Below are 19,695 nucleotides of genomic sequence, written 5' to 3' on the forward strand. Positions count from 1 at the left end.
ATAAAATGTGGAGGCTCTTTGTGTACAGTCTAGATGAAGTCTGCTGTCTGATTTTACCGGGTTGTATGCAAAATAAATAATTTTACTGTACCTAGGTACGTGACAATAGAGTATCATTGATTCATTGAATCATTGTGAATTGGACAGTACCCTAGTTTATGGAAGATTCAGAAGCCTGATAACTGAAAGTAAGAAGCTGTTCCTGATTCTGTTAGTGTGCACTATTAAGCTTCTGTACCTTCTGCTGGACAGGAGCTGGGAGAAGAAAGAATGAACGGGCAGGATGTCTTTGGCAATGTTGGCCGGCTTTACGAGGCAATGTGAAGTGTGGATGGAGTCACTGGTAGGGAGTTTGGTCTGTGTGATAGACCGGGCTTCAATCATAACTGTGCAATTACTTGCGGTCTTGGGCAGAGCTGTTCCCAAACTAAGCAGTGTTGCAACCTGACAGTGTACTTTCTATGGTTCAAGAGCCATTGGAGACATGTCGAATTTCAGTCTCCTCATGAAGTAGAAGCGTTGGTGTGCCTTATTGGCTGTTGCAACATTGTGGTTGGTCCATAACAGATTTCAAGTTTCAAGATTCAAGAGATTCAAGAGAGTTTATTGTCATGTGTCACAGATGGGACAATGAAATTCTTGCTTTGCTTCAGCACAACAGAATATAGTAGGCATGAATGATTTTATTGGGTCTATCATTAATATATATACAGCGTACTCCATGAAGTTCATGCAAATAAGGGATTTCATTGTGCCTTGATGTATATGACAACAGCATCTGTCAAGATAAAAGTTTGACTCCAATGAGCGAGGACTGTTTCATTTGATTTATTATTTTTCAGAAGTGATATTAAATTGGGACTTTCCCTCCTCCGTCAAATGTATGAAACTGTTTACTTGCCATAATTTTGATAGAAGCAGATTATCTGTCATCATCACTTTGCTATTTGTCTGCGCATGCTAATAATATTGGTTGCTATACTGTATGTCCTATATTGCGCAGTGCCTACACTTCAACGGGACATAATTGGCGGAAAAGGACATGGGGTCTCCAGGGTTAGAAAAGGCAGATCTTTCTCTTTGTTTCTTCACACAATCAATATTTCCCTCACAATGTTCCTATTGCATTGATTGTTTTTTGTAAATATGTGTTTATCCCTATTGATTTTAATATGGTCCCAGATTGAGCTTTGCAAACAATTGCCACTTCAATCATTCCATTTTCAGTCCAAAGGCATTCTCTTCCAATACTTCAACCCAAGCTGGTCTTTCTCAAGTGAGAATATTTACCAATGTAATCATTTTTAAGTTAGTTTATTTATCATGAAACTGTTTACTTATATTAAGATTCAAACAAGGGGACATGACTTGAGAATTAAGGGACTGAAGTTTAGGGGTAACATGAGGGGGAACTTCTTTACTCAGAGAGTGGTAGCTGTGTGGAATGAGCTTCCAGTGAAGGTGGTGGAGGCAGGTTCGTTTTTATCATTTAAAAATAAATTGGATAGTTATATGGATGGGAAAGGAATGGAGGGTTATGGTCTGAGCGCAGGTATATGGGACTAGGGGAGATTATGTGTTCGGCACGGACTAGAAGGGTCGAGATGGCCTGTTTCCGTGCTGTAATTGTTATATGATTATATATATGCATCAAAATCTTTTTATTTATTTTTCAGCACATAACAAGGTGCAAAGTTGTGTATTTGTTACAGACAGAGTGTACGAAAAGAATAAATAAAAAACAACTCATGCCAACATATAACAAGAAAACGACAATAAAAGAAAAATAAGATACCAAAAATAATCCCTCCCCAGTCACTGCCAGTGAGTATATGCAAATATCAGCCTGTCACAACAATAATCCACGATAAATGAATGGGTAGACTGTTAATGTTAAACTGTACTTGATGATCAAGCATTTACAAAATCTGGAATGCATTTAAAAAAGGTCCCCACGCCTTCTGAAACCTTCCATTTGAATGTTGAAGTGAGTACCTAATTTGAGTGCATGACAATTTTAACTGCATATCTATAGAACTAAACTTAGTTCCAATTTAATCATCTATATATTTACCAACACATGTAATCTCTTTCATAATTGATTAATGAATTAGGTTAATATCCTGGTTATTTGATAAATCCTGGTTTACCTTTTAAATTAATGCTCTGTCTGCTTAACAAATGTTCTTCCTTCTTTTGTTATGCTGTGTTCCTCTTTCAGTCACCTTCATATTTTGCAGAATGTTGATTCTTGATTAGTACGGGTGTCAGGGGTTGTGGGGAGAAGGCAAGCGAATGGGGATGAGAGGGAGAGATAGATCAGCCATGATTGAATGACAGAGTTAACTTGATGGGCGAATGGCCTAATTGTGCTCCTATAACTTATGAAATGTGAGGCAATGTACACTTAGTTCAATATAATTTTCAACCCGAACATCTCTTCATCTGGTTTGCAAAAAATGGACTTTGGAGGAAGCTTATGATTCCTGGAGTAATATTATTACAGGAGGAAGGGTATGATTCATGCCCAATAGATAAAAAATAGATGTACACATTAGGAACTGTGGATGCTGGTTTGCCTTAAAGACACAAAGTGCTGGAGTAACTCGGTGGGCCAGGCAGTGTCTGTGGAGAACATGCAAGGGTGACGTTTTGGGTCAGGACCCTTCTTCAGACAGAAAAGATGTATTCAGGTAAAAGGTTGTTTTTTGAACGGCAGTCCCTGTAATATTGTGGGAATCATGGTTTGCCATTTAGCCACAGGAAGCTCCAAGTAGGAATGTGACAATATCAGATAATTTAGTAATTGGCACCAATTGCACCATTAGTTATTTTAAAGAAATAAATATTAGCTCAGATAGCCTGTCTGCTATTTATCAAAGTGTCGGCAGGCAATTAAGATAATGGACTACAACATGGACCATGGCAAATTAGTCCAATTTCTCCAATTTACCTCACAGATATCTCACAGGTTCCAAAGGTGGTTTATGAGAATAATAATAATAATAATAATAATACATTTTATTTATTGGGCGCCTTTCAGACATCTCAAGGACACCTTACATAGGTTAACAGGAAATATAAACATATAATCAGAATAAAATAAATAATAAAGACATCGCAGAAACACAAATTGAAAACAGAATTCAGTCCAAAAACAAAAATCAAAAACACAATGTGAAGAGAGAGCAGCGGCAGCTAAAGCGCGCCAGCGTCCACTCTCCCTTCACGGCAGCCATCTTGGACAAAGACTAACAGGATTACCTTACAGACAAAAAATCATCCCCCCACAATGGACACCACTGTGGGGGAAGGCACAATGTCCAGTCCCTGAATGATCTCAGGGATGCTTGGGTTAATATATGAGGACCGTTTGATGGCTCTGGGTCTGTACTCGCTGGAGTTTAGAAAGATGAGAGGGGATCTCAATGAAACCTACAGAATAATGAAAAGCCTAGATGGAGTGGATGTGGAGACGATGTTTCAAGTAATGGGAGAATGTAGGACCAGAGGGCACAGCCTCAGGATAAAAGGACGTATCTTTAGAATGGCGATGAGGAGTAATTTCTTTAGTCAGAGTGCGGTGAATCTGTGGAATTCATTGCCATTGATAGTTTGGGAGGCCAAGTCTTTGTGTATTTTTAAAGCAGAGATAGATAGGTTTGTGATTAGTAAGGGGATCAAAAGCTGCAGGGCGAAGGCATGAGAATGGGGTTGAAGGAAAAATAGATCAACCATGATCGAATGGAGGAGCACACATGATGGGTTGAATGGCCTAATTCTGCTCCTATCTTATGAAGATATGAACTGAGTGTCCTTAAGAAACCCTATTTGAAATCCCAGAAACTTGGACACTCAAAGATATGGGCAATGCAAATTTGTGTCGATTGTGTCCATAAATATAAAAGTGCCACTTTTTCTGATGTACGACAATGATGAACATGTGGGGAGGGTTAGAGAGAAATATTGAAAGTCTGACCACAGTGACAGTCTTCAATAATGTGACAATAATGAAAGGCAAACATAATGGTTTGAATGAGAAGGAAAGGCAATCATGAACAATAATATCTCACTAAAACAATAAGCACTAACATATTTTGTGATCTCAATTTATAATACATGAATGCAAAATGGATAGCTGGCAATGCATTGCACTTCAGAACTGCTCTGAACAGATCCAACTAATACTCCTTCTATTCCCCTATAGCGCAAGTATTAATATCAATTGAAAAAACAAAGAGCAAAAAGAGAAAGTGTGGGAATTACTCAATAGGTTGAGGCTGCATCTCTGGAGACATGGTTTAGTGGCACTATTGATTGGGATCATACAAGACAGGGAGCAGGAGGACAAAGCATTGCAAGTAATAGGTGGACACAGTCGGGAGAGTGGGTTTAGATGGGCAGGTGGTTTGAAGACAGCCAAAGATTAAATCAGATGATGTGAGACAGACAATTGAAGTTATAAATTGTGAAGCCAAAGGAAGGAATGTAGAAGGAGGGGGAGGAGAGAAATAGGTGCAAGTCCAGATGGAGCACAGGGAGGGCTGGAGAAAATGGGGTGGGAGGGGGGGGGGGAGAAAGGGCAAGAGGGCGAAGAGACGGGGGGTTGTTAGAGGTTACCTAAAATTGGGGAATTCAATGTATAAGCTCCCCAAGTGGAATATGAAATTTGCATATGGCTTCACTCTGTCAATGGAGGAGGCCCATGCAAATCAAGTTAAATTAAAACCAAGTATATTTTAATTCTATTTTGCAATCCTATGAAGATTTGCTACAAATCCAGTTGGATGATTGTCAAATTCACCATGTCAGTAAAACCCACAGACCAAATGGTCCTCAGTTTATTTTGAGTTCCATCATGAATTAATGAATTTAAAACCAATGCAACACAAAAATGCCCAAACATTGATCTTGCTGTCCAATGCCAGGTAGAGAATCCCTGGCTAGGGAATTAGTTACTGATCAATACAGGTTGTGAACATTGAATACGCCAGGATTAGCCCGGGCTATGATATCCCGCATAAACAAATAGGCTGTTAACATTCTCCAGGCCTCTGAATACTAGTCCAGAAAGATAATTTCTGCACATTGATGGAGCTGATGTGGAAAGGGTCAGCAGTGTGAAGTTCCTAGGACTCCACCTGCCAGATGACCTGACATCCACGACCAACACCACAGCACTGGTCAAGAGAGCCCAGCAGCGACTACACCCTCTCCGAAGACTACGGAAAGCAGGTCTCCCCACTAAACACCTACGAACTTTTTATAGGGGGACAATCGAGAGCACATTAACCTACGGCATCACTTCCTGGTTCGGGAGCTGCAAGGCGTACGAACGGCACCAACTAGACAGGATTGTGAAGACCGCCAGCAGGATTATTGGTGCTCCACTCCCTTTCCTGCTGGACATATAGAATAGCCTTTTAGAATAGCCTTTTATACAGGAAGAGATGTATCAGCAGAGCCATCTCCATCATCAAAGACCCCTACCACCCATCGCATCACATATTCTCCATCCTGCCATCTGGGAAGAGGTACAGGAGCATTAGCTGCAAAACCAGCAGGATGCTCCTCAGCTTCTTCCCGCAGGCTATAAGACTGATAAACGGACTTTGCCCCCTGCCAAAGTATCACGCTCCAACCACCAACCTGGACACACTGCAGCAGAGCCACTGTCGTGCCGCTGCCGATCGGAACGCCTGTTGATGTTTAGTAGAGAGTAGAGTGTTTAATTTGTTCATGATGATATATGTATTTTTATTTCTATTTATTTTTTACTGCACACTGAATGGACACTGGTTGAGCAACGTTTTTTTGTTTCCTCTGGGTATGTGAGTACTCAGGAAAATGACAATAAAGATATACTTGATACTTGATAATCATCATTCTCATGAAAATGTTTATAACTGGCGGCATTTTTCCGTGAGTGGACAATTTAGCACATGTAATCATTTGATTCATCTGTAGATAGACACCAAATGCTGGAGCAACTCAGTGGGACAGGCAGCATCTCTGGAGAGAAGGAATTGGTGACGTGTAGGAGGGTGACTCCAGAAGGGTCCCTACCCGATACATCACCCATTCCTATCTACCCATTTCAGCAAAAGTAGATACTGTGTGCTTAGCTTAATGTGATTGTTATAATGAAGATAGACACAAAAAGCTGGAGTAACTCAGCGGGACAGGCAGCATCTCTGGAGGTTATGTCACCCAATCCTTCTCTCCAGAGATGCTGCCTATCCCACTGAGTTACTCCAGCATTTTGTGTCTATCTTCGATTTAAACCAGCATCTGTAGTTCTTTCCTACACATGATTCATCTGTAGAATGGAAATACAGATTGATATAACTCATATTTTATGATTATATTAGCTTTAAGTTCCTTGAAAGTGACGTCGGCTTTCAGCACATTGGCCTTCATCAGCCAGAGTATTGAGTATAGAAGTTGGGAGATCATGTTGCAGTTGTATAAGATGTGGTTGAGGCCACATTTAGAGTAAAGTGCTCAGTTCTGGGCACCATGATGTAGGAAAGATATTATCAAACTGGAAAGGCAGGAGTGATGATTTACAAGGATGTTGCCAGCACTAGTGATTCTGACGATAGGGAGAGGTTGAACAGGCTGGGACTCTATTCCCTCTAGTGCAAGAGGATGAGGGGTGATCTATGGAGGTGTGCAAAAGGTGTGAAAGGAATGGATTGTCAAGTCAAGTCAACTTTATTTGTCACATACACATACAAGATGTACAGTGAAATGAAAGTAGCAATGCCTGCGCGATTGTGCAAAACAACAGAACAGAACAGAACCAGTATTTACATTTTAAAAAAAGCACAACAGTAATTACGCCCTGGTGAGATCAGAGTTTACAGTCCAGATGGCCTGTGGGAAGAAACTGGGTAAACGCAAGAAATTTAGCCAAGAAATCCCCCAGACTAGGGGAATCGAGAACCAGAGGAAATAGGTTTCTAAGTGAGGAGGGAAAGATTTAATAGGAACCTGAAGTGTAACTTTTTCACACAAAGGGTGGCGGGCGCATGGAATGAGCTACCAGTGGATGTCGTTTATCGCACTAAGAAACATTTCGACTGGTACATGGACAAGATAAGTTGGAGGGATATGGACCAAATGCAGGCAGGTGGGACTAGTTAGATTGGATACAAATAAGCACTCGTAGTCAGGATCAAACCCGGGTCTCAGGCGCTGTAAGGCAGCAACTGTAAGGCTGTGTTGCCCAATGCAAAATACCAGCAGCTTCAGTTCATTGTGTCAACATTTAGCCTATTCCACCTCCTGTTAATTTTGTTGCGAAATTAAAGAGGAATTTTAAATAACGACAGCAATCAACATGCAAAGCAATAACCTTTTTGTAACTTGAAATAATTAATTTAAAATGCCAGTATGACAATTATAACAATCACGTGTAGGAAGTCATTGCAGATGCTAGTTTAAACAAAAAATAGACGCAACATGTTGGAGCAACTCAGCGGGACAGGCAGCATCTCTGGAGAGAAGGAATGGGTGACATTTTGGGTCGAGGGTCTGGAGATGCTGCCTGTCCCGCTGAATTACTCCAGCTTTTTGTGTCTATCTTCATTATAACAATTACATTAAGCTAAGCATACAGTAACTACTTTTGCTGAGAACTGGACTCATCGCAGCCCTGAACCGATGTGATTTCCTGAATGAATGAAAGGCTTTGAATGAGTGAGTCCTGTTGAGTTGTGCACATGCCTGGGCTTTCACAATCTTGAATTTTCCACAGGAATTACCTTAAATTATTATTTGCTGACTTGCAGCATACTGACTGCTTAATATATCTTTACTGGCACGGACTAATTTATTGGTAAATATTCCTGCAGTGTACCTCCAAATGATTTAATCTGATAAATCTTGTGTCAGACGCATTTTTTCCTTAGCCAATTAAGAAGTGCTGGAAGCCAATCTGCAACATCAGTAACAATGCATCATTGTAGGAGTATTTAATGAAACAAAATAGTAAGATTAAACGAGAACTTATCAGTTTGAAGTTTGATCTTTATTTTATGAGGAGTAACGTTGAGGGAATACGTGAAGACCCCGTCCAGTACGCATGCGTGTCAATCTTCAAAGCAGCGGTGTGAAATCACAGAAAACAGTTGTTGAACTGAACATAGTAAGATAAGAGAACCATAATACCTGTTGAACTTTATGATAGAGGGCTGGGAGCGGAGGGCACGTAATCCCTCAACGTTACTCCTCATAATATAAAGATCAAACTTCAAACTGGTAAGTTCTCGTTTAATCTTACTATTTTACTTCGGAGTCACGTGAGTGACTGCGTGAAGATTTTAAAGCTCTGTGATTTCATGCCGTGGAACCGAGTCTAGGCGTCATACACTGCATCAGTAGGCCAATGAAGAGTGAACATTAAGAATGCATTGAGGCATGACATAGATATAGACATGTTGATGCTATTAATGAATAATAGTGGCTCTCTGGAATTCTCTGCCACAGAAGGTAGTTGAGGCCAGTTTTTTGGCAATATTTAAGAGGGAGTTAGATGTGGCCCTTGTGGCTAAAGGGATCAGGGGGTATGGAGAGAAGGCAGGTACAGGATATTGAGTTGGATGATCAGCCATGATCATATTGAATGGCGGTGCAGGCTCGAAGGGCCGAATGGCCTACTCCTGCACCTATTTTCTATGTCTATGTTTCTATAGTAACCTCCCTAAACCTGGAGGAAGTATGAACCATACCTAACATAGATTTGGCAAATACCCCTGATCTGGCAATAGGTTTATTCTGAATATTTGGACAAATCAATAGTTTGACCATCCTGCAACCGCTAGGATGTGGTCCATCCCTGCTGCTGAGGTATAGCGGTCCTGGTGGAGTGAGACTCAATGTCAATGTACACTCCTGTATATGCCAGACCCATATAACCACCTGGAGAAGGTTCGTAGTGATTCCTTCTAACAAGATTTTATGTAACTAATAATATTGCTGTCAGTCTATAAGGCTTTTAGGAACCTTGACATACTGGTGTAAATGCGTGAGCACACGCAACCCAAGGTCCATGGGATATGCAACATCTAGTTTGGTCTTGTGCCCCTGTCTAATCTGCTTGATTAATCATAAACAAAACAAGTTATTATAGCCCACAGATATGATCATCCTATCCAGTGTTGCAATGACTGGACCCGTGGCGCTGTACTCAGTGCCATGGCGTAATCACTAGTACGTGAGTATGACCATGGGCAGGGATGTTGCTGGTGCCCATCGGTGAAGTGACGTAGCACAATGTTAACAACCCATATCTCTGCGTCCCTAAGCCTGGGAGGTTTTAAGCTGACGATACCTACATTCTCTGGATATCAGAGGGTGAGACCGGACAGAGTGGTTTATGTACTCATCAGCCAAATGATGAGGAGGTACTTAAGGCACAGTAATGGAATATTAACAATGTTATAATCCCATAAAACTGAATTTTAATGAGTCGTCCGTGCCGATTTAACGTAAGGAAGCATAAACAATGCTTCCCATCTCCTATGCAGTTTGCTGCTATTTGGTGCTATCCCTGCAATCTGTAGTGAGCATCTTAACGCTCATGGTTTGACAACCCAAGCCGCAGAAACGATCTCTCAGAGTCTGTAAGTCTATTGAATTGAATTGAATCCTTTATTTGTCATTCAGACCTTTCGGTCTGAACGAAATGCTGTTGCCTGCAGCCATACATGTAATAATAACAAAACACAATAAACACAAATTATCCATCCACCACAGTGAGTTCACCAAACACCTCCTCACTGTGATGGAGGCAAAAAGTCTTAGAGTTACTGTCTCTTCCCTCCTCTTCTCCCTCTGCGCCGAGGCGATACCCCACCGGGCGATGGTAAGTCAGTCCCGCGGCTCAACCGAGCTCCGCGAACGGGCCGGTTCAAGCTCCGCGGCCCGGGGGATGGTCGAAGCTGCCCGCAGCTGTTGTGTCCTCCATTTGCCCGCGGCCGAGCCCCGGATCCAGGTCGCCGCCGCCAGAACGCCAAGTCTATGATTGATTATATCATGCAGAGGATGGTTTCAACATCACAACTGAACCAGCATCTTTTTATCCGGAATTAACCATGTAAGGTTTTATGTTCATCCTTCGCCTCAGCAGGAGCCATAGGTGTATAACCCAGGCAGGCACTATGAACCCGGAAGTGGGAATCTTGCTGAATTTTGCAAGACCCGTCTATTGAGGCCAAATGGAGGAAGACATAAAAGAACATTCCTTCCTAGTGTAGCGAGAATGCACCCTTCGCCACTATATGCCTCGTTCACTGTTGATTGAAACTGGATGCAAGCAACTCAATAGTTGGTGTTCTATCAATCCACATTGTCATTAAATACTTTGTGATCACACATTCATTCTGTGTTGTCATTGATTTTGCATAATAATACACCAGTGCTAAATACGGTTTGGTAAAACTATCACCGGATACTTTGATTTGATTGTACCTTTGTGATTAACATATACCACCACCAAAGTGTATCACCTTGGACTTGTGCATGGCATATATGCATATCCACACACCCTTTAATGCACAGAATGCACCTGGTGTCCATTGGCAGTTGATACCATGACTGAACACTTGATAACTCATGCTAATCCCATCTGCCTCCGTAACTAGAGATGGTATTAGTAAATTACCCATCTTTGGGCAATAGCATCAGTTTGGAAATGACTGAAGATTTACGGATAAGAGGTTTTAGTGGAGCAAAGCTGTCCATCATTGTGACTTTGATTGTTTCAGCTAAAAATAGCAGAGGTCTAATTTTTTGTCTCAGAGCTGATCCCAGACCAATAAATGGATGATTGTATCCCAACAATCCATAGTTTCAGTTTCAGTTGGTATCAACTTAATTTAAATTTAACTGGACAGGTGAGAACCAATTCCTCAAATATAGCTATGTGGCTGATAAGGCTAATTTAGTAAAATACAGTATGCTCAATATCATCCAGATTGGCCATGCTACTTATTTGTTAGCTCTGTGCAGCAGAAGCACTGATAGTAGTGATTTGGTAAATAATCTGGAAACTGGAGTTAGCCCATGTTGTAACGCTGCTGAGTGTATCGTTGCCTCATCCAGTTAAATTCCAAATATCTTCAACCCTGTGAGCGGAAATGATCACATGGAAGTTATTCAGAAAAGCCTATACTGCACATGCGGGTTGAGGCTGTTGACAATGATCAGTCCACATCCCATTCTTGTGAGCCTTGTCTTGAAAGGCAACTCCAACCATACCTGTGTGCAGTATAAACTAATATAGTGTTATCCCAAACCAGTGTAAATATTCAAACCAGTTTGATATTACCAAAGGTATCAAAGGTATTTTATTGGTCACATTCACATACACATAGGTGTAGTGAAGTGAAATGCTTCTTGCCATTTTGCAGCACATAAAGAAGGAATACAGACAAAACATTAATAAGAGTTTTAAACATAAAGAACATCCCCCCACAATGGGTTCCATTATGAGGGAAGGCACAAAGTCCAGTCCACGATAGCACTCCAGCGCTGTGCCGCCGCCGAAGCCGATGTTCTGGGCGGTACCGACAGGAAACGCCGCTCCAGGCCCGCTGCTAGGCCGCGAGGACGGGTCGAAGCTGCAGCCCGGAGAAAAGCTGCCTCTCCGACCAGGTAGGGACCCTGAAAGGTAGTTTCCCCCTTCCCCCCCCCCCCCCCACCCCCCCACATAAAAAAGTCTAGACCTCCAAACAAAACACTTAACTAACTAAAATAAAAAATAAAAAGATGAAAAGACAGACAGCTGCTGGCTGGGCAGCCGTGCACAGGACAGCGCCCCCTACATGTACCCGTGACAGGAGACATCATCGATAAGGTTCCATACCTTTATCCGAATGGGAGGACTTATGCAACCCAACCCAGGAGCTGCCTCAAACATGTGTGCATGATTTTACACCTGCTCCTGGGAGGTAGAGGAGCTCGAGTACGAGGTTGGCGCATCTTCCAGGAAGGCCGTTCTGGGCTGTGGCCTAAAAAAGACCTTTGTCCTGGTTGTACGGCCTTCAAGCTTTCACCAGCTTCAGTTCATCGTGGTTTGCTGGTGGGTGCGTAGGGGTGCTGCCGTCGAGGATGTGAAGTCTTGCGTGATGATGTGGCCTTCCTGAGCCCGACGGCCACTCGTCGAGCTCCTGCTGCTGGTAGTGTTGTTCCTGCACCCCCTGCACACTTGTGGTATTTTCAGCCAAAACCCTGTCTTCAGAGTCAGCCCAGAAGTCGAGGGAGATGCATTATGCTTTCTTTCTCCCCCCCCCCCCCCCCCCCCCCCGATCTGGGTATCCCCGCAGTAACTGCAGCTGGGATATCCCCGCGGTCCCTATCAAAGGGATAGCCGCGATTTACAAAGTCGGGGGTGGGGTATCCTGCTTAGGGGGGGGGGGGTATATGAAGCCGCTGGTTTAACTGCCAGCGGCACAGTACTTACTGCCGTCTGCTCCTCGCATCCCGCAGTCTACGGAGCGGGTTCTCAGGTCGCTGCCCGTAATCCACTGTCTCCGGAGCGGCTGTCCAGGTGACCCCGGCACCAATATGAAGCCGCTGGCTCCACCGCCAGCGGCTCGAAGGTGAATCCCCCGCCGTCCGCTCCCCGCTTCCCGCGGTCTCCCGAGCGGGTTCTCCACCAATCTGAAGCCACTGGCTCCACCACCAGCGGCTCAAAGGTGAATCCACCGTCGCTCGCTACCCGCATTCCGCGGTTCGGAGCGCCTAGGTCCGTGGGCAGGATTCCCCCGTGACCGGGGTTCCCTGAAGTTCGAGACTGGGGTTTCCCCTCCGTCCCGACTTTGCCCCGGACTTTTAGCAGGACCCCTAAGTTGAGGTTCCTGCAAGAAGATTTAACCTGAAAGTTTTAAAAAAAAACTTAACTCAGGTCTGTTGCTGGCAGGAGAATCAAGTTCACCGATAGACGATATGACACGCATGCTTACTGGACGGGGTCTTCACGTAGTCACTCACGTGACTCCGAAGTAAAATAGAAAATTCTGCTCACTCAGAATTCCATTCAATATATCCACCTCAACAAATCCGACATGTTATATCTGTAGACAGTGTGGTTTCAATGCTTTGTTGTTCAGGGACAAATGACCTTTCTCAGCTATCTATATTGAGTTTAGTTATATGAATTCTGCTCTGCTCTGATATTGCCCTGAATGTTGTGTTGGTTTTGCATGCTGTATGAGTGAATTTTATCTGAAATCTGACTGTTAAACACTGTGAAGTTATGGACTTAGTGCATGTGTAGCAATTTCAGAAAAACAAGCTAAGTAAGATCGATTGGTAAGACATACATATGCAGGGTGGCCACCACCTTTATTACATTTTGATGTCGCTTACTTATTTCCCTATTCAAAGCTACTGATAATATAAAAGACAGCAGCTTTCATGTGCAGCCAATCCACCTACACTAGCCTAAGACCACAGAGTGTATCTTCCCGCATTATCCGACCACACCCCAATCTGAATCCAACTTTACTGGTCATCAAACACTCCTGACCACGCAAATCCCAGCTACAGGGCTGATTCAATTCCATGTCTGAATGCCTCTCATCTAAATGCACTTCAATACCTGACATGGTGGCACAGTGGCACAGAGGTAGAGTTGCTGCCTTACAGCACAAGTACCGAGGTTCAATCTTACCATTCTTGCCATAGAGGGAGTACAGAGAAGGTTCACCAGACTGATTCCTGGGATGGCAGGACTTTCATATGAAGAAAGACTGGATAGACTCGGCTTGTACTCGCTAGAATTTAGAAGATTGAGGGGGGATCTTATAGAAACTTACAAAATTCTTAAGTGGTTGGACAGGCTAGATGCAGGAAGATTGTTCCTGATGTTGGGGAATTCCAAAACAAGGGGTCACAGTTTAAGGATAAGGGGGAAATCTTTTAGGACCGAGATGAAAAAAACACTTTTTACACAGAGAGTGGTGAATCTCTGGAATTCTCTGCCACAGAAGGTAGTTGAGGCCAGTTCATGGGCTATATTTAAGAGGGAGTTAGATGTGGCCCTTGTGGCTAAAGGGATCAGGGGGTATGGAGAGAAGACAGGTACAGGATACTGAGTTGGATGATCAGCCATGATCATATTGAATGGCGGCGCAGTCTCGAAGGGCCGAATGGCCTACTCCTGCACCTATTTTCTATGTTTCTATGTTAACTGCGGGTCACCGTCTAAATGGAGTTTGTACGCTCTCCCCGTGACCTGCGTGGGTTTTTTTCCAGGATCTCTGGTTTCCTTACACACTCCAAAGAGGTACAGGTTTGTAGGTTAATTGGCTTGGTATCATTGTAAATTGGCCCTAGTGTGTGTAGGATAGTGTTAATGTGTGGGGATCGCTGGTCGGCACAGACTCAGTGGGCTGAAGGGCCTGCTTCTGCGCTGAACTAAACTAAACTAAACCCGGAGTTCCTGCTCCATGTGCACCTTTCTCCTCACGTACCCCTAATCCCATTACAATGCACAGCCTGCCTAACCTCCTCAAATAACTCAGCAGCGTTGGAATTGGTAGATCAATCCCTTTCTCATAAAACTGCTACCTCTATGCAACTTATTTCATCTATCTGATTTATTTTGGTATCTGAATAGGAAAAGTTAGATTAACTTAATGGCCTGGAAGAAAATTGCACAAGCTAAATGCATTCTATGGGCCAGAGCACCTGTACTCACCCACAGTGTCTGCATGAAACAGGTGTTTAATTCAATGCCTGTGTAAATCAGGGGCTTAATGCCAACATGAGGCCTCCTCACCATCTGTATTGCAGTTGTCAGAGGGAAAGCGAATCATGGAGAGAACAGGATTGAGCAACAGAAAAGTGGTTGAATAAAGAGGGTGCAGATTTGCGGAGCTGAGAGCAGATCAAAAATCAATGCGCATTCAGATTTGTCTTAAACTGCATCTGTCATTTGAAGCGCAAGCCGTTTCCCTGGAGCACAGCAGCCAAAGAACCGGTGTAACCTCCTGCCAGAAAAGGTGAGTGAATCCACACAGGGAGATGTAAACAGAGAGACTGCGCGCAACCACAGATTTTTCTCCAGAGAAATTGATTGAAAAGATGAAAAATTATATTCTGGTGGATTAGAAAATGAACATACGAGCGATCAATCTATAGATTTATGGACTCCCTCTACATATTTTAGTTGCAAGGTAATTTCTAGTCTCTGATGTGGTGATTATTCTTTTCCCTAAAGGAGCATTTCTCATTTGGTGAGGTCAAGTTATTACAGGTGCAGGTATTAATATTACCCACTCGATTTCATTAGTCTCATTGGCATTTATCAATGAAAATAAGTGCTAAGGTGGATCGGGAAATATGGAGAGGGGAGAAAGCTTCTGCAATGTAAATTGAAGACTCCTGGGCAAAAAGATGAGCACTCAGTTTAAGGCAACAGAAGAAGGGTTCAATGTTTACAGAGTTTAATGTGTATGAAGGAACTGCAGATGATGGTTTACACTGAAGACAAACACAAAATACTGGAGTTATGCCCCTGTCCCACTTAGGAAACCTGAACGGAAACCTCTGGAGACTTTGCGCCCCACCCAAGGATTCCGTGCGGTTCCCGGAGGTTGCAGGTAGTTGCCGGAGGTTGCAGGTAGTGGAAGCAGGTAGAGAGACAAACAAAAACCTCTGGGAACCGCACGGAAACCTTGGGTGGGGCGCAAAGTCTCCAGAGGTTTCCGTTCAGGTTTCCTAAGTGGGGCAGGGGCATAAGTGGGACAGGGGCATAACTCAGCAGGTTCGGCAGCATCTCAGGAGAAAAGGAATTGGTGACATTTTGGGTCGAAACCCTTCTTCAGACTCTCAGATCTGCTGAGTTACACCAGCATTTTGTGTCTTCATTTATAGAATTTAACCTGGACAACCTGCCACCAAGTGACCTTGGAGGGTCCCCCTGTTGTTTCACAGTGAATGTGCCTCTTGTAATTGAATTTAATTGAATTGAATACATTTTATTAACCAAGTATGTACACATACAAGGAATTTGCCTTGGTGCTTTGCTCGTAAGGATAACAACACGATATACATTCGACAACTAAAAATAAAACATTATAATTTAAGCAAGTGAAGAATAAAATAAAATACCAGAGCAAAAGGAGGCTACAGACTTTTGGCTGTTGAGTAGAGCTACTGCTCGTGGAAAAAAGCTGTTTATATGTCTGGCTGTGGCGGCTTTGACAGCCCGGAGTCGCCTTCCAGAGGGAAGTGATTCAAAGAGTTTGTGGCCAGGGTGAGAGGGGTCAGAGATGATCTTACCCGCTCGCTTCCTGGCCCTTGCAATGTATAGTTCGTCGATGGGGGGAAGGTTGCAGCCAACAACCTTCTCGGCTGATCGAAAGATGCGCTGCAGCCTCCGGATGTCGTGCTTGGTGGCTGAACCAAACCAGGCCATGATGGAGAAGGTGAGGACAGACTCTATGATGGCCGTGTAGAATTGGACCATCATTGCCTGTGGCAGATTGTGTTTTCTCAGCTGCCGCAGGAAGTACATCCTCTGTTGGGCCTTTTTGACTGTGTCGGTGGTGGCCTCCCATTTAAGGTTCCTGGAGTTGATGGTTCTAAGGAACTCAAATGACTCCACAGATGTGACTGTTGTGTTGGTGATGGTGAATTGGGGGAGGGGAAGGGGAGCTCTCCTAAAGTCTACAATCAATTCCGCTGTCTTAAGAGCATTGAGGTTGTTGTTGCGATGGCACCAGGGCGCCAGTTGTGACACTTCCCTGTCTGTAGGAATATCCTTTTTTCCTGTTTAGTTTAGTTTAGTGATACAGCGTAGAAACAGGCTCTTCATCCCATGGAGTCCGTGCTGATCAGAGATCCCCACACACTAAAACCCCTGTCTCACGGTGCGAGTCGACCCACGAGTGACCCCCAGGTTAAAACAAATTAAACTCATGGTAATCACGTACGATTAACGTAGCGGGAACATCAGAACTCGTGGACACAACTTAGCGACTCGTGGCGCTAACGGCAGATACCCGTGAACTTGTTAACTCTTGAAAAATTTCAAACATGCTTAAAGTTTTCCACGAGTCAAATTTACCGTTGAAGTTAAAAATTGAAACATTTAAACTCGTTGTAAGAACTTGGTGGCCCGTGAGTTTACCTTAGTGACTCTTGAGTCTACCGTGTTAACTCGTGGGCACTCTGAACTTGGCAGCTGGACAGAAAACAGTGACCTGGGAGATTACTTCTGTTATCCCTCTGATGTTGATTCTTATCTGAAGAAGGGTTTCGGCCAGAAACGTTGCCCATTTCCTTCGCTCCATAGATGCTGCTGCACCCGCTGAGTTTCTTCAGCATTTATGTGTACCTTTGATTTTTATCTGTATGTTTATGTTGTTTTTTGCCTGTTTGAGCATGTTTTAGTTTCTTTTGGATACTCCCACTTTTTCTAATAGCTTAAAGTGTTGAAAAGCTTTTTACTAATCCGTTTGATTCTCACTGTTTGTTTACTTCATTGCACAATAAAAGAGAGTTCTTTGTTATCAAGATCAAATTGATGTCTGGAAGTCTTCATTTTAATATCACTACAAAGTCTCATGACTTGAATGTAATATTCCTTTAATCGCACAACACAAAATTGAGGAAGTGGCACAATATATTCACATCTTGATTCTCTGCTCTGCAGAGAGTAGTGCGTTCGGCCGAACGCACTATGGGAACTTCACTTGCCACCCTGCAGGAACCATACATCAGGAGGTGCAACTCCAGAGCCAACAATATCATGAGAGACCCCTTCCACCCCTGCAACGGACTGTTCCAGCTGCTAAGGTCAGGCAAACGCCTCCGTTGCCATGCGGTGAGAACGAAGAGGTTGAGAAGGAGTTTCTTCCCAGAGGCCATTCGGACTGTAAATGCCTATCTCACCAGGGACTAACTCTACTGAATGTTTTTCCTTCCATTATTTATTATGTAAAAGAATATGTGTGTCAAGTCTTCTAATGTTTTTGCAGATTCCCCGCTTGAAAGGGATTTGATTTATCTACCCCGAAATTATGAACTGGATTCACTCAGACCAAACACTTCTTTTCCACCTTTTTTATTTTCTCCTTCTTTTATTTTGGCAGATTAGTCTTTAGCAGTTTTTTAGCAGTTTTAGTCTTTACCAGTTTTGGTCTTTATCAGGTGAAAAACCTTTAGACACAAAGGCAAAAAATATACACATTACTGTAACCAAATATAAATAACAGAAAATTACATGTATCTAACATTCCAACTCATAGCAGCCATTTTGTTTTTAAAATAATTTTCACATTTCATTAAATGAAAAATACAAATAATGCCCACTACTGTTACCAATTTTTTAGCTGGTGTCATATGAATCTTTACTATTTTTTAACACATTTTATCATATTTTTTAAAATGCAATTATTTAAACTAACACCACACATAGCATATAAGTATTAGAAATTAGCTCACATTAGCCCTTAACCCCACAATGAAGCAGGATGCACTTTACATAGACAACAAACACTATCATCACCCTGTCATCTTGGATAACAAACACCACCAATATTTCAAACTTTCTCAATCAACACGTTAGCCAGACAAGTTTCTCAGATATTAAAGGGTTAAACAGAGTCTCTGGGGCTGCAGTCTTCGGCTCAGTCCATTTAGAGTTCAGTCCTTACCGGCTGCCAATCGGGTCTGTAGAAAATCAGTCCTGCTTGCCTTTTCTGGCTATTGCGGCAGTCTTTTTGGACAGTCCTTTTGATTTACTGTCCAAGTTTTACCGCCCGCAAGTCTCTTGTATCTTCTTCACTGGCTTCTGGTGCTGTGTGCCCTTTTGACCCCCAGGCAGAACTCGGCAGGCTGGGGATCCGCCCACTTTAATCACTGTCTCGTGATTTCAATGTAGCATTTCTCTGCACCTGTTCTTTCATTTCAGTTTGACTTGACAATGTGTGTTATGATTGTGTTTATAGTTTGTTTGGTTGTTTGGTTGTTTGTCTTTTGCACAAAAGTCCGCGAGCATTGCCACTTTCATTTCACTGCACATCTCGTATGTGTATGTGACAAATAAACTTGACTTGACTTCACAATCATTTGTGAGAGTTAAGGACTCAGGTGCCTCACATGCTGTGCTTTTTAACTGGTAAAAATTGTCCCCTCTCAGTAGATCAGAAAATAAGGCAAACAGCACGGTGAATGTGAAACAAAGTCTTTATTCAGCTTGTTCAATATAAAAAACACTTTTTTGCACATATTGAGAAAAGGAGCACCACAGCACACAACACAGTGGTCTGAAAAAGGGCGTCTCAAACATGCAGATCAACAAATGAAACACAAATAAGTATTTCCAGTATGTACTCTCATTCAGCTGAGAAATGGAGCACATGCCTAAATTCAGGCAATAAAAGAGACAATGCAAAGCACTCAATGGCAAGTTTTGAGATCTACCATCAGATAAGCAGATGCATGATACAACTTTTTAAAGAAAAGACAGATGCAATTAAATTAATTACACTAAAATGAAAAAATAAATCCACACTTAAAGTTAAATAAAACAAAGTCATTTTTACCATGTGATGATTTTTCCACACGTCGGTAGACGTTGTTGGCTCAAGAGTAACTCGGGAGAGGAACTTGGTAACTCGGGAGTCGAACTTGGAACATCGCAGAAATGACAAGTAAACGGCAAACTTAGTCATG

The sequence above is a fragment of the Amblyraja radiata genome, chromosome 3 (genome assembly GCF_010909765.2).
Source record: "Amblyraja radiata isolate CabotCenter1 chromosome 3, sAmbRad1.1.pri, whole genome shotgun sequence".
Classification (NCBI taxonomy): Eukaryota; Metazoa; Chordata; class Chondrichthyes; order Rajiformes; family Rajidae; genus Amblyraja; species Amblyraja radiata.